Below are 15,166 nucleotides of genomic sequence, written 5' to 3'. Positions count from 1 at the left end.
GACTCTACTAAAACGCTTTAGTGCTGCTAATAGCCAATTGGAAGCACTTAAGAGTCAGGCCTAACACAGGCTGTGACATTCAGAAACAAGCCCCGAATCCTGAAAGCTCCAATCTACTGTAGGAGTAGGTGGGGGAGGAACATGTTGTATGAGTGGCTGAAGCAGAGAAAATGTGTGCCTGCCAGTGACATATTCCCAATATAAATACGATAAATGGGGAGAATAAAGAAAAGGACACGTCTAATTGTCTCATATGCATTTACCACTAATACATGGCAGTTATGATATTAGGCGGCCGGCAGGATGTGTTTAAAAGAAAATAACTTGACAAAACAAAGCCCTAGACTGCCGAACACAAAGGCCCTGAACAGACACACGGTACTTTGTGGTGGAAGAGTATCGCAACATGAAATACCAAAATTGCAATAAGATGTCAGTACATAAATGTTTATTAGACCATATCTTAAAAAGAGTGTACTCTGCAAAAGCAATCAGAGCTAACTGTAGTCTTTAGTCCCCTACTAAATGCTACAGTAACAATGAAACCTCCTTTAAAGGAAAACTAGATACAAATTCTTTTTTTTCCCTTTTGTGTCCTGGGTTCCCCCTAATTGTTGCTAATTCATCTTGAGTGTAATTCATGTTTACTGTACTGTTGTGAAATCAAGTTAAACACACACCCACACTCACATTCTCTCTCACAAACTAAAACACACATTAATCTAACAAAATCAATGAACATAACAAAATGACAAAGTTTTACAAATGCTGAAATACTAGCGTTTTCAACCTATTTAGACAACAGCGCTTGCTACATTCTGTAATGGTAACTACATTATAAAGGTTTATTTTGCTCATGAAAGGCCATGTTAATACAAGCACGAAATGTAACTTTGTTTGATGCTCTAGCTATTACAACCACACAGCCACCGACAGAAAAGCACTAATCAATGCGAGCTAATCCAGCTAACACATAGCAGTTAACAGGTGCTAACACTGTTTTTAAGATTTACTGATGAATAATGCGGCGTAACAGGTAGTGTCGCAGTCACACAGCTCCTGGAGGTTGTGGGTTCTAGTCCTGCTCCGGGTGACTGTCTGTGAGGAGTTGGTGTGTTCTCCCCGTGTCTGCGTGGGTTCCCCCCGGGTGCTCCGTTTTCCTCCCACAGTCCAAAAACACGTTGGTAGGTGGATTGGCGACTCAAAAGAGTCAGTAGGTGTGAGTGTGTGAGTGAATGTGTGAGTGCATGTGTTGCCCTGTGAAGGCCTGGCGCCCCCTCCAGGGTGTATTCCTGCCTTGCGCCCAATGATTCCAGGTAGGCTCTGGACCCACCGCAACCCTGAACTAGATAAGCGCTTACAGATAATGAATGAATGAATGAATAAGGCCCAAAGGCAACAAAGCTTGGATTCCACCAACACAAGGTGTAACTCTGGTCATTACAACCACAGAACATATAACAGAAAAGCACTTGTTACCAGAATAGATGTCCAATACATGGCTAAAATGTTTGCTAATCTGGCTAAAGTTAGCAGGCGCTAACCCTGAGCTCACTTATAATTAACTCTTAAAACCCTGATTATAACACTTTGTCATCAACAAAGCTTATCACTAACTAATACAGCAACACTTGAAGAAAGTGCAACAATGTGTTATTATCTACTAACAAGAAGAAGGCATCTGTCGTGTGTCCTCATGTCTATTTCAGGTCACTCCACTGAGTAAAATCATTCCTTGCGAGAGTTCTCTGTCTGTGTTCATAATTTCAGCCAAGTGAGCAAGGCAGAGATGCTATTCTCCCTTTTAAAAGTTGCAGGAGTATCGCAGTTATTTTGAAGTTGTAATTTTAAGATAAAAACACTACATAGTGTTCCTTTAAAGAGGACATAATATATCCCTTTCCGCAAGTGAACAGAGTTCCCTGGGGTCTTAATGAAATGCTTTGGTCAAAACACCACAAGGATCAAAACAACCATTCCCCCTCTGTCCCTTTAAATGATAATATGCCTCTGTTCACCCCTACATGAGGGCACAGCAGTGAGGATAGAGTGAGAAGAAGCTCTATTTTCTGGTTCTGTTGCTCAGTACTCACACCTCTGTGCTCGGAGTGGGTTTGGTTCTGTTTAATCTTCTTTTTGGGCTCTCACATAAAGACAGGTCCAACACTGTGATTCCAGATACTAAGACGAGGAGAGATGGGTCAAATCTAAAGTAGAAAAAACAAAGAAAAAAAGCACTAGCTCGCTTTATCCCATGTTTTCAGACTGAGGCAGCCCACAATAAAATGCTGTTGACTTATTTCACAGGTTTTGGGTTGGTAGGCACCCTAGATACAGCACCATTGTCCTGAAAAAGAGATATTTTTTCTTCATAATACTCTTTAAATCAATAACCACACAATGCCCAGTGCCACATTCAGGTCCAAAACTTTTACAGACTGAGATATCATTACTAATATAAAAGGCATTCAACTGTATGAAATAACTCCAGAGCCTGAGAATGCAGGGTGACCATGATTAGTCAGCGAATAAAAAGAGTTGCAAGCCTCCTGCACACAGGGGACATAGCTGAAAATCTGGCAGCACATTAGAAAAAAACCTTTATGCAAAGTGTGATTACTGTCTTATGTACACAAGCATGGCATTCACACAAAGCTAAAATGGTCCTGACTGATTTTTGACATTTAGTTAAAAGGTTGTTACTGTGTATAGACTAATTAACTTAAAAGCACATTTCACTATTTTCCCCAGATATTGTGTTGCCAAGTATGACACTAGCTGTTTGACAAAGCATCGAAAAAGCCACAAAACAGCAAACATGCTGGTGAGAGATTGTTGAAGGCCTGTTCACAAAGCAGTGTCTAGAGGGAGAGGCGGCAAGCGAGTGAATCCTAAATGAGCACTGAATCCACGCACAGCTCCAGCTTTTGTTTACTGAGAGAATTAGTCTGGAAATTAATTTCTGCTGCACAGACAGTGTGGCCTCACCTCTGAGGCACCCTCACTGTTTGGAATGTGATAAAGCACAGTGTAATTAAATCGATTATAATGTATTTTTTCGCAATTATGAACCTTTCATTTTTGTTTCTCTAATCGACAAACTTTTTCATTACAAATTTTAATGCGTGCCTCAGGCTTCCGGCACAGCATGATTTATTGTTAAATAAGTGTTTACTAAGATTCATTACATACATTTGATTTTTAAATAACGTACACTTTAAGATTTGCCATTTGAAGATCATTGCCACTTGGCTGCAAAATAGAGTGCCTTTGACCAGCATGTTACTGGAGCTCATCTGCTTGCTTCCAGAATCCCAGCCTTCCCTGTTCTCATGACTTTCATCAAAACGTGACAAACGTGGTAATGCTGCAGACACAAATGCCACAAGTGAGCTGGCCAAATGAGACAAGAGGAACATGCAGGCACAAGCATCCTCTCACAGAAAGTTGAACTTTTATTATTCATGTATCAGGAAACCCTATTATCTGTTTACTCTTACATGCAGCTCTTTTAGGAGCATATTCCACATGATGCTGTCCTGTTAACCAAGCATCCAAAAAGTCCTTGTTTTGCTATGTGATTGATGTAGAATTGGCAGTATTGATTGTAGTTGGACCTCCTTAGCTTTGCCCCAGAGAGGTTTTTTTAACAAGAATGTAAAGGTGATCATGATGACTACAATGGGCTTTAAGGGGGGTATGGCAACCATTTCAGAGACTACATCATTAAGCTATTTATTGTATAACTTATATGAGAGTACTTTATCCCATTACTATTTTTTCATTCATCTATTCACTGTCTGTTACTGTGTATCCACGTATCTGTTTTGGGGTGGGATTGTGTCTGGATCCCACCCGGAATAAAAGGGCGCATAGCAAAAATACACACTGTATTGGGCATGTCCATCATAGGGCACTACTCACATACTCAAATGAAAGGCCAAGTTTTAATAGCCACCTAGCAATGTGTATTTTTGGACTGTGGCAAGAAACCAGATCACCCAGAGGAACACACATAATAGACAGTCACCTGAGGTGGGACCCTGGAGCTCTGTGACAGCGACACCACCTGTTGTGCCACCGTGCTAATTTGCCCACTACTAGATCTTTATAAATTGTCCTTCACCAGAAAAAAATATGCCATACCTGGTATAACTTCCTCCCAAATTAGCACTCCATAACCGGAACTGAGGCTGGAGGTGCTATGCGCAATCCTTGGTCAGGACTCTCTGTTGGTTCAATTGCTTGAGTTCTCATTGCACAAGAAAGACAACAGGATTCCTCTTTTCCCATTCTGCCATTGACACTGTAATCAGACCGACATTTGTAACAGTTGCACAATAGAGTTGTGCATTTTATAGTTTAGAGCACAAAACAATAACAAAACCCTACCTGCACTAAGCTCCTTATTCAACTTACTGCAGTCATACCACACTTACATAAATATTCTCTCCAATTCTTTTTCCAGTTGTCTTCATTGGTTAATAACCATTTTCCAGTACTCAGGGTATTAAACCTGTCTCTGATATTGTCACATCCATTATATTTTAAAATGTGACTCTGCATGTCAGCAATGTGTGTGTTAAAAAGTAATATGAATCTATTATTAATGGGATAGAGTGCTAAGTGCTAATATAGGAGTGGTTATCAACAAATTATGTGCAGCATCACCTAGGTAACACATATCAACTTGATCAAGAAGCTAAAAAGGGAAACCATGGACTCCTTTGTTAGACAAAACTTTGCAATAATGCTCTGATCAAAAAGATCACTGCAATCAAGGAACATTTGAAGCAGACAAAGGTTCCCACCAATTCCTCACAAATTACAGCATAGTGGGCATCACTGAGCCATAATTAGCATCCCCATGATTTGACGTTTTATCTGTTCTCATGCCATTCAGACAGGAGTGAGAACCTGTATCAGCGGTACACATAAAGAAAGTGCTGCTCAGAATGGTGTTTCAGCAAGTGCATACTCACACTGCCCCTGGAGGCCAAGATAAGAACTGCACACTATTTGACAGCAGGTTTAGGTGAACAGTTGGAGAATGCTTTCCCTGACTCCTCTGACCCTATTCAACCAGTGCTGATGCCCTCGTCTCCTCCCCTTTCCCAGTGCTCCGACAGCCTGGACCATCCCCCACAGGGAGCAGCTTAGGTCATTACAGTGTTCTGTCAAAACCTGTGACCGCTCAGCGTTAGAGCCGCCACGATTAAGGGCTGAGAAAACAAGAGCAAGCGGAGAGGGGTTGGGTGAAAGTGATGGGGGAACATTTTCTGCTCTTTGCCTCCTCCCTTCTTTCAGTTGACCACTAACTGCTTCTTGCTGCTACTTTGGCAGTGGACGTCGTTAATGGCGAGGGAATGAAGTCATAAGGAAAACATGGACATGGCTAAATGAAGATTAGGATTGAGAGGCCTATTTCAATCCTTGCAGCTGTACTGCAGAGACTCTTTACACCTTGAATGAACATGTTCCATGCACTGATCATATCTAGATAAATTGCCAGATTCCATTTCCACTTTCAGGGGTTATTGCATTTTGACCTTATGAGATCCCTTTTACATATGCTCCCACTCATATCTGCTTACTTTCACTCTGTTACCACACAAACTGAAAAGTTCAGTTGACATTTTCATCAGCTCAGAGCAAGAAGACAAGAATATGATTTTTTTTTTGGGATGACCTTTGTATATTCTGTTGCATTGACTTGTTAATTTCTCTTAAATACACTAGGTAGATGCATTTCTGTCATTTTGCATAACTGTATGTAGATGCAGAAAACTCCTTCCATTTACACTTGGGCAAAAGTTCAGCGAGATCCCTCTCTGGCCACATAGTTATGTGGTCTGTGATATGATCACAGTCTAATCACATCCTGCGTTTCTAAGTGGTCATATAAACATAATCCGATCAACTGAATTTAGATGTTGATGTTAACAAATATTTTTTTTAATTAAGGCATATTAATACTAATTAGGCGGCACGGAGGCGCAGCAGGTAGTGTCACAGTCACACAGCTCCAGGGGCCTGGAGGTTGTGGGTTCGATTCCCGCTCCAGGTGACTGTCTGTGAGGAGTTGGTGTGTTCTCCCCGTGTCTGCGTGGGTTCCCCCCGGGTGCTCCGGTTTCCTCCCACAGTCCAAAAACACACGTTGGTAGGTGGATTGGCGACTCAAAAGTGTCCGTAGGTGTGAGTGTGTGAATGAATATGTGTGTGTGTGTGTTGCCCTGTGAAGGACTGGCGCCCCCTCCAGGGTGTATTCCTGCCTTGCACCCAATGATTCCAGGTAGGCTATGGACCCACCGCGACCCTGAACTGGATAAGCGCTTACAGATAAAGAATGAATGAATGAATAATACTAATTATTATAAACTAATACGAAATGAACAAATACTATGAAAATGTTTGGGTGTTTTTTTTATTATGTATTCTGTGCACATACTGATCCTAACTTGTGACTAATATGCTTTAACATTGGTTCAATGTTCCAGGACCGATATTCAGAAATCTCATGCAATGAAGAATTATGAAGGAAAAGGAAATCGATATGAAATGATTTCATTACAGCAGTGTATTGAAGCATCCATCAAAGCCATAAGAGCAGGGCTGGTTTCGCTGAGTAAAAAATAAAAAAAAACATCAGGAGGGAAATAAACTGAACCTTTCAATTAGATAAGTATTTTTTTTCGTATAATAAAAAAGATGACCAAGGGTCTTATAAAAAGAGTCCTCATAATATAGCAGTTTCTCATTAAGTGTGATGTCAGCCCACGCAGCACAAGCATGCAGTGAAGACAGTCCTCCAGTGGAATGGCAGGTGCTTCAGGACGGGAAATAAACAGCAAGAGGAGGTGTGTGTGCTAGACACATACAGACTAATGACACTCAGGAGCAGTTTGAGTCTGTCCTCATGTGCAGTAGCTGTCTGCCACTGTCTACCAGCTCTGTGCGTTCTGCCAGCCCACTGCCGTCACAGGTTCAGCTGAGTGGGAAGGAGACACTGCATAGACATGGGAAAGTGAAGGCAGTGATGTAACCACATCTGTCATAAAAAAAATACCACATATAATGAGAGCCTAATTGCTGTAATCTGTGTTCTTTAAAAGGTCAGGGATGACTGTAGATTTTGACTGGCGTATAATGTAGGATCCAGGGCCTGAAAGGCATGAATATGCAAGTGAGTAAGTGTATTATCCAGTATGTGTGGCAGAGGGTGTGATGAAGTGCGCTCTCTTTCCTCGTCTCTGATCTTAACTCCTCGTGCGGCCCCCAGATGCTGGAGGGAATTTTCCACTTCAGCTTCACAAAAGATCAGCCTGCGCATTCAGCGCCGTCTGCCCCTCGCACACCCCTCCGTATCTCTATTCCTCATTGAGCAACAGGGGGAAAAAAATTAATTCCTCTACAAATTAGAAACTCTAGCATAACCGGATAATGGTTCAGAGCTTAATTCTTGCACTCCATATTAAATAAGCCCCTCGCACATGCAGTGGCAATAAGCTGCATCAGGGCTCCATTACAGCGACCATTCACTTGAAATTAGTGTGAAACTGCTCTGCAACGGACCACGCTGTCAGGCCCTCCGCGCTGAACACTTTCTCTGAAGACTTTCTCAAAGAGGTGTAAGAGGCTCCTGCACTTTGGAGATGCTTACATTCTCACACAGACCTTTCCTCCGTTCAGAGCAGTTCTGACTCCTCACAGCTGGGCTGGCTCTGGCCTCGCTCTGTGCAGTAAATACAAGAGCCTCAATGTTGCCTTACGTCCTGCACCTATCAGCAGGCTCCGCTAATCCTCTGTTTCTGTTCAAGCACTTCACCACTTGGCCTGCTTAATCAACATAACTCCTGCCGTACATACCTGTGTTATATCAGCACAAAAGAAACATAAGATACAGGTAAACAGGTGACAGTGACAGGGAAACAGCACAGGACACTTCAGAAGCTACACACCTCATCTGCATGAATAGATGGGGAACCCAATAACAAGGACTGATACAGATGATCCCACTCTGTCATTTGAGAACAAATAACACATTTTAGTGATAAAACAGAAAATTAGCCATAACCTATTGTTAAAATGTTTCCTATCATATATGTTACTGTTGGTCAAGGGTGAAGGGATTAAACCAACTTAAGTTCCATTAGCCAGTACCATATGATTAGTCTGTAGGGTACACCAGGGTACTGCTTAAGGACCCTGTGAAATGGAATGCAGCTTCTAAGAGCATAATCATCTGGCAGAATGATGTGGTCGGTTTTGTTCCCTGCCATGGATGTCTGTGGTATTGCCAGGACTTAAATGTGCATTCCCACAATGAAACAGCCAACACTTCAATGGCTGCCTCATTTAGGAGCTAAAGGAGTGCTTTGGATGCTGAAAAGAAAGAAAAAAGACTATAGGTTAATCTGTCTTTTCCTGCTCCATCCACATGTGAAGTCATTCACAGCTTTTGTTGTGAGGTTGGACAAGCTTTACAGTATGCTAAAAACAAAACAAAAAAAACATCTACATTAAAAGGTGTCACAGTAGAAATAATAAATGCCTAGCATTGTATCCATGTGTTGCAATCACATGCTGTTTTCTGGCGTGGGCGCCATATTAGGTACCAAGTGTCTTGTTTCCGAGCGCAGCACTAAGGTAAACAGATGGGAAAGATTTCTCTCGTTAGCCATATTAACATTTTCATCATATTTCTGCTACTGTGACAAAATCAGAGTTATTCATACACAGGTCATATACAAGCTTCAGTAATCGAGTTATATCACTCGTGTTTTGTTTTAGAGTGTAAGCACAATAAGCAATAAGCACAAGCCACATGTTCTTTTGCCTCATACATTTCCCCAAGTTTACAGTGTAAATAATCTGATCCCGCTGTCCCTGCGCTCTGAGAGTGAGACATCCATGGAGGATAAAGTTTTATCACAACTGTCTGCTTAAATATTTCTCTGATCAATGAAAGATATTTCCACGCCGCAACAAAGCCGAGGATGAATCCCAAATCTCTCTCGACACCCTCTATAGGCCACAGTGCCCATCATAAAATAACGATGCCTGCACACACACAGCATTCATTCATTCATTATCTGTAACCACTTATCCAGTTCAGGGTCGCGGTGGGTCCAGAGCCTACCTGGAATCATTGGGCGCAAGGCGGAAATACACCCTGGAGGGGGCGCCAGTCCTTTACAGGGCAACACAGACACACACACACACATTCACACACACACACACCTACAGACACTTTGGAGTCACCAATCCACCTACCAACGTGTGTTTTTGGACTGTGGGAGGAAACCTACGTGGACACGGGGAGAACACACCAACTCCTCGAAGACAGTCCCTGGACCGGGAATTAAACCCACAACCTTCAGGTCCCTGGAGCTGTGTGACTGCGACACTACCTGCTGCACCACCGTGCCGCCCTTAGCGCACTGTATGTCAAAAATAATGTTTAGTTAGCAACTGTATAGGTTTGCCAGTCATATTAGAGTCTAATTACTGTCTGGGTGCAGTATTATTAGTTTTATTATCTGAGATGTGCACTATGTAACGTTAAATGAAGACTAAATTAAAAAAACAACAAAATAATGTAATCACAAGTTTAATTTGAGTTGTGTGTTCAAGCAGTGAGTAAGTACACAATATGGCGGCTAATAAACACAATGGCATCACCTGCAAAACATGCACACTAACAAGAAAGCTTCTTTAATATATTAACATTAGTACAAGGATAGAAACTGTAGTATCACCCCATCCCTAGAATAAGAAGGATCACTTCTGAAGGGAATGGCTGCACAAAACTCCTATTCCAGTAATTCCATAAGCCTCATAAACTCATTAAACCTCATTTAAAAGAGAAAGAATCATCAAGCAGGTTTCTTCAGCCGAGCACTCATGGTCACACAGATAATTATGTCCCACAGCTGTGCCTCTTCTATTATAGTCACCACTGCCTCTTCACTATACTTCCCTCTGCAGGTGAGGAAGTGATATGGGACATTTACCCATGGGCTATAGCCTGCTTAGAGCTCAGTCCAGGCCTCTGGCTCAAGGCAAACCCCCACTTCTCCCCACCAGTCCCCTTTATTATCTCATGGTATTCCTGTATTTGCCCTCTTCTCCGTTTTAAAAGGACTACATTACTTCCACCTCCCCAAACTTGTCAAAACCAATTTGCACCCCTATTATCCCTCCAAAACTGATTTCACAGTGACCTCCTCCTGATGCCCCCACCCTCGCCTAAAATCTTCAACCCCATGTGTCCCTCAATCAAAACCCCCATCACAACCTACACACCCTCCAAACAGCACACTCCTCCCACCCCAAACCCAGCTATTCCTGGCCTGGGTTTTACTGTCCCTCTCCCATCAGTGTAATCTTTCAGTGGACCTCTCTTTCAACCCCAAAGCAGACTAAAGCACAAAAACAAACATTAAAAAAATAAAGCACACACACACACTCACACACAAAAAGGCAGGAAACAGGGCAACAAAGGCAAAAGAAAGCAGGTCTGGGGGGAAAAGAAGTTCTGACAGCCTCCATCAAAAAAACTCAACACACACTCGCATGTACAACAGAACCCTTTTCTCGGCCCCCTTTGCCTCCCGCCCCTTCTGCCTTCAGTTAGCGCCTTGCCAGTGACAACATGCAGGATCTTCATTAAGGGAGAATGCTCAATTATATCGGCTGATATTCGTTTCCAAAACTAATTATCCCAGTTGCACGGCATGGCTGAGTGAGCCTGCCCCTGCCCCGGAGCGCAGCAGTTACTGATGTGATTTGGTTTTGGCTCTGGCTCTCCACAGCTCCCCTCTGGTGCTCTTACAGGCCACCCTTTTCCCTACCTCCCCTGACCAATAAATACATCCTCCGTGTCTGAATCTCAACTCCTGAAAAAAAAACAAAATGCAAATTAATGAATGCTTTGATTGGCATGCAGGTCTTTTACACTCGGTATTGGATACTCCACTACAGTGGCAGAATTTTAATTGAATCTAACTTTCTGAAAAGCATATGTTCATTTCTTGCATTCTGATGGGGGCTGAAAGAGCAGGCTTAAAATTAGACGCAACATTCTCAATACCTTATATATATATATAACATTTATTAAAAGGTGATATTCATGATTTTAATGAAAAATATTTTGTTCACCATTTGATGTTCTCCAGTCTGCTTGCATGCTCAAAACAGGTTTAATGTGTTTAATGTGTCTGTAAATGAGGCTTTCTCTCGCTCTCTCTGCTCATGGCAAAAAAAAATGCCTTCTGGACTTTTTCTTATGGGGCTTATGGAGCCCTATTCCTGCTCAATAGGTGGGTAATATTGACTTATTTTTGCTGTTTCAGTATACTTAAGGTTGACATGTCTCCATAATCTAGGGACTGCTAAATTCATTCATTCATTCATTATCTGTAAGCACTTATCCAATTCAGGGTCGTGGTGGGTCTAGAGCCTACCTGGAATCATTGGGCGCAAGGCAGGAATACACCCTGGAGGGGGCACCAGTCCTTCACAGGGCAACACACACATTCTCTCACACACTCACGGACACTTTTGAGTCACCAATCCACCTAACAATGTGTGTTTTTGGACTGTGGGAGGAAACCGGAGCACCTGGAGGAAACCCGGGTACACAGGGAGAACACACCAACTCCTCACAGACTGTCACCCGGAGCGGGAATCGAACCTACAACCTCCAGGTCTCTGGAGCTGTGTGACTGCGACACTACCTGCTGCGCCACGGTGCCGCACTGCTAAATGCATTACCGAAAGTGCTACAAAACTAAAAAAACATCAGTTACAAATGAGCTTCCGTGGTAATTAAAACTGTGAAAAAAACAACAAATGCATTCAACTCCAGCCATGTACAAATAACAGTAATTTTTTCCTCAAAAACAATGTTCCACCTTAAAACAGGCTGAGCTTCTGAATGTAAACAAACCAGAGAGAACAGGGTTACCGCACAATCATAGACGTCCCCTTTAAGTTTCATGTGTAGGGATGTAGACTGAATAATAAATAATTAATATATCACAGTCAGAAGTGTGAAACATGAACAAAAGTTGGCACAGCTCGTGCAGCACCTTTGCTTCGGAATGCAGCACACACAGTGCAAACAGGTGCAGTGTAACTCATGCTCAAACATTCCAACAAAACAGAAATAAAGGAGAGCCACAGAAATTCACTATCCAGCTAAAATGCATTCCTCAACATTTTTGCTTTCTGCACCATACGAACATTTCCATTTTTATATGACGCTGGAGCCATCTAACTGCATCTCCTGTTGCTTCAATCCTACTGCACTGTGTTCAGTCCTACACAAGACAGGCCATTTAGTCACATTTCAAAGTAGCTGAGGCAGGGGGCCACACTGATTATGCTCAACTCTCCATCTACCCTTGCCAAACCCTCACCCCTCCCAACCGATTCCATTCTCCAATCCTTACCCACTGCTCTCTTCCCTCGCACCTCCTCCCCTCACTGCGAAAGCCGGGGTCCTCAGTCCGGAGGTAGATCACTTTAATTCTGCTTCATGGATCTTTTTCAAAAAGGACCTAAGACCCAGAGACCTCAGAACCGCTGACCGAAGGCTGAACCTGGGCCGGCCGGTCGACCCCGAACACTCGTAAACACAGCCATCGTCTCACACGCTCTGCTCCCTCCCCTTGCACTTTTGTTCCCTCCCTTTGGACACAGAGAACATTTCATGCGGCCCACTACAGTAGGTGCCCCTGTTCTGTCTATTTGGTTTGTTTAATTGCATGCTATTTGGATGCAATTGTCTAACACAGTGCCTGGGCAGTGGATATAATTTCTTCACTCTAGCTTTGCTCTGATAATTTCTTAACTGACTCAAACTGCCTTGTCTTCCGAGCTCTGAATGGTGCTACAGACACTCTTCTCTCATCTTGCTGAATGCCACATGGATCTAAGGGTGCTTTTACCTCAACACAAGACATGTTTCTGATCATTATGTGAAAATGTGACTTTATTTCTTCTGGTGTTTGCACATTCTGTTTGGTCCTTTATTGTATATCCATAAACGCATAGAGCTGTGAAGCACTAGAGGATCCTAAAAGATCAGCAGTTAATTTCCCCATATGGTGATAGTTGTAGGCTGTAGTTCCTCAGTGCCACTTTCTGATCCATGTATGCAAATTACATTATTGATGTAGAGAGATCAAGATATTAATATATTTGCTGCTAATATGCTGCAGAATGCACTTTGTAGGGCTTAATGCCCAACAGATTATAAACATGGATCAAAACCCAGACAAACTCTCTATAGGATCAAAACTGGTCCCAGTCCTGTCTCCAACCTGAAAAGGGCATATGGCTCAAAGGTCTCTGTAGGGAAGATGGGATTTACTGTAATAATGTCCTTAGGAAGAAAAGGATTAGGTTTGAGCAGAAACCTAAGGATGATCAAATGAGCAATTTCATCCTAGACGGTCACCATGGTGATGCTGACCTTTAAACCTGGACCTGACAGCAACTGGTGGCTTCTGATATTTGATAAGAGTGACATATCTTCTTCTACATAATCTTTGACACTTCTCTAGTTAGATATTTCTGGAACCACCAGAAAGCACATTAAACAGTGAACAGAAATTAGACACAATTGTTTCAAAAACTCTTCTGTCAAAACATGCTTCACACAGCCTTGAATGAAACCTAACTGCGCTGTCTCAAAACCTGGAAAGGTCTCAATGCCACTATATACCTATCATTCAAGAGAAAAAGAAAAAAAAATAAAGTCTAGACTCTCCACTAATGTCCACTAATGATGAGGTGCACCTCTGCCTTTGAAGTTAAAGTGCTTTAGTCCAAACACCCAGCAGCTTTGTGGGCTGCTGCTGTGCACCCCCAACCTCAGGTTTTAATGAAGGTGAAGGAGAGAGAGCTCCAAATAAAGCTGATGAGCTCTGACACAGCAAGGCAGAGCACCCAGTGGAACGGCCCTGGAGCCTCACAGTTTGGGGTCAGTTTCTATCCCCCTCCAGGGCAGAGCGTTCACACTATCACACCTGCCTGTCAAAGGAGAAAGACGCAAGGCTCACTACAGGGCAAAAGAGAGAAAGAGAGCAACAGAAAGAACGTTTGTGTTAGTGTGTATAATAATGAGAGAGAGAGAGAGAGAGAGAGAGAGAGAGATTTAACAGTTAGATTTAAAGAAGCTGAATAAGTATAACTGTATACACAAAGTTCAAGAAAAAAAAAATATAACACAAAATGACTTAAGCTGGAGGGACTTATTTTGTCTTTCCACATTAATAAAAGGCAGGTGCATCAGCTTGTTGTGAACAAGTAAAATCAAAAACGGTTTCATAAAACAAACAAACCATTAGTTATTTTTCAGGGCCTGTAGGCTATAGGTTTTCAGAGGAACTGTTCCCATCAGCGTATTGTAATAATTAAGACGAATCTGACTATATCAGCGCTCTTCCTACTCCTACTGTGGGAAACATGACCAGTTCCTATTCATTTCTAATAAAGTATTACGTACCTGCTTAAGCTCACACATGGGATAAAGTGTTGTCAAACTCTCAGGCTAAATCTGAGGGGCTAACCACTACCTAAAATGAGAGTAAGGCCGAGGGCAAATTAACCTCACAACGGTCCCTTTTGGGACTGCAGACAGACCTTAAAGTACATAGCCTCAATATATTCCCATTGGTTCTATGACGAATTATAATTCTTTACTTTGCCAAGTGCAACCCTAGGGCTAAGCTGTTTTAGATATTACAAACACGGTTTATTTAAGTGTAAAAAAATGATGTGTTGTGGGAAGTGATGTTCCATGTTCCAGCATGTAGTATTATGTTATTAATTAAAACTATGCAGCATATTATTAAGTAATATGAGAAAAGAAAATATAAATAAAGGCCTACTCACTTGAATCCTGCTCCAAAGATTTTATGACACATATCTCGCAGGACGAGCAGCCATATTAGCTATACGACTTGCTAACATCAACGGTTTGCTACAACACCTCTGATATTTGTACACTTAATTATTAGTATTTCATATCGCTCCTTGACTAAGTTTGCCACAGAAAATTTGCCCATTTGTTTTTACATCTGTTCTCAAACAGAGCCTGAAAAATGTTATACCACGTATAGACGCAATAACAGTGAGATTTGTGGGTTTATACTGA

The 15,166-nt window shown here is 42.2% G+C and overlaps 1 long non-coding RNA gene across 2 annotated transcripts; it reads right to left on the bottom strand.

Moving 5' to 3' along the window:
- Nucleotides 1–6,437: 6,437 nt before the first annotated feature.
- Nucleotides 6,438–15,121, bottom strand: LOC136705883 (uncharacterized). Of its 2 annotated transcripts, none has more exons than XR_010804094.1 (3): nucleotides 14,905–15,121; nucleotides 7,959–8,017; nucleotides 6,438–7,866 (listed from the first exon to the last, which is right to left on the bottom strand). It is a non-coding gene; the product is annotated as an uncharacterized lncRNA (long non-coding RNA). The 2 variants fall into 2 exon arrangements; XR_010804095.1 differs by lacking the exon at nucleotides 14,905–15,121 and adding an exon at nucleotides 8,161–8,402.
- Between the last annotated feature and the right edge of the window lie 45 nt (nucleotides 15,122–15,166).

The sequence above is a fragment of the Hoplias malabaricus genome, chromosome 8 (genome assembly GCF_029633855.1).
Source record: "Hoplias malabaricus isolate fHopMal1 chromosome 8, fHopMal1.hap1, whole genome shotgun sequence".
NCBI classification, from domain to species: domain Eukaryota; kingdom Metazoa; phylum Chordata; class Actinopteri; order Characiformes; family Erythrinidae; genus Hoplias; species Hoplias malabaricus.
The sequence above is the reverse complement of the archived record's forward strand: the minus strand, read 5'-3'. Positions and strand labels throughout refer to the sequence as shown.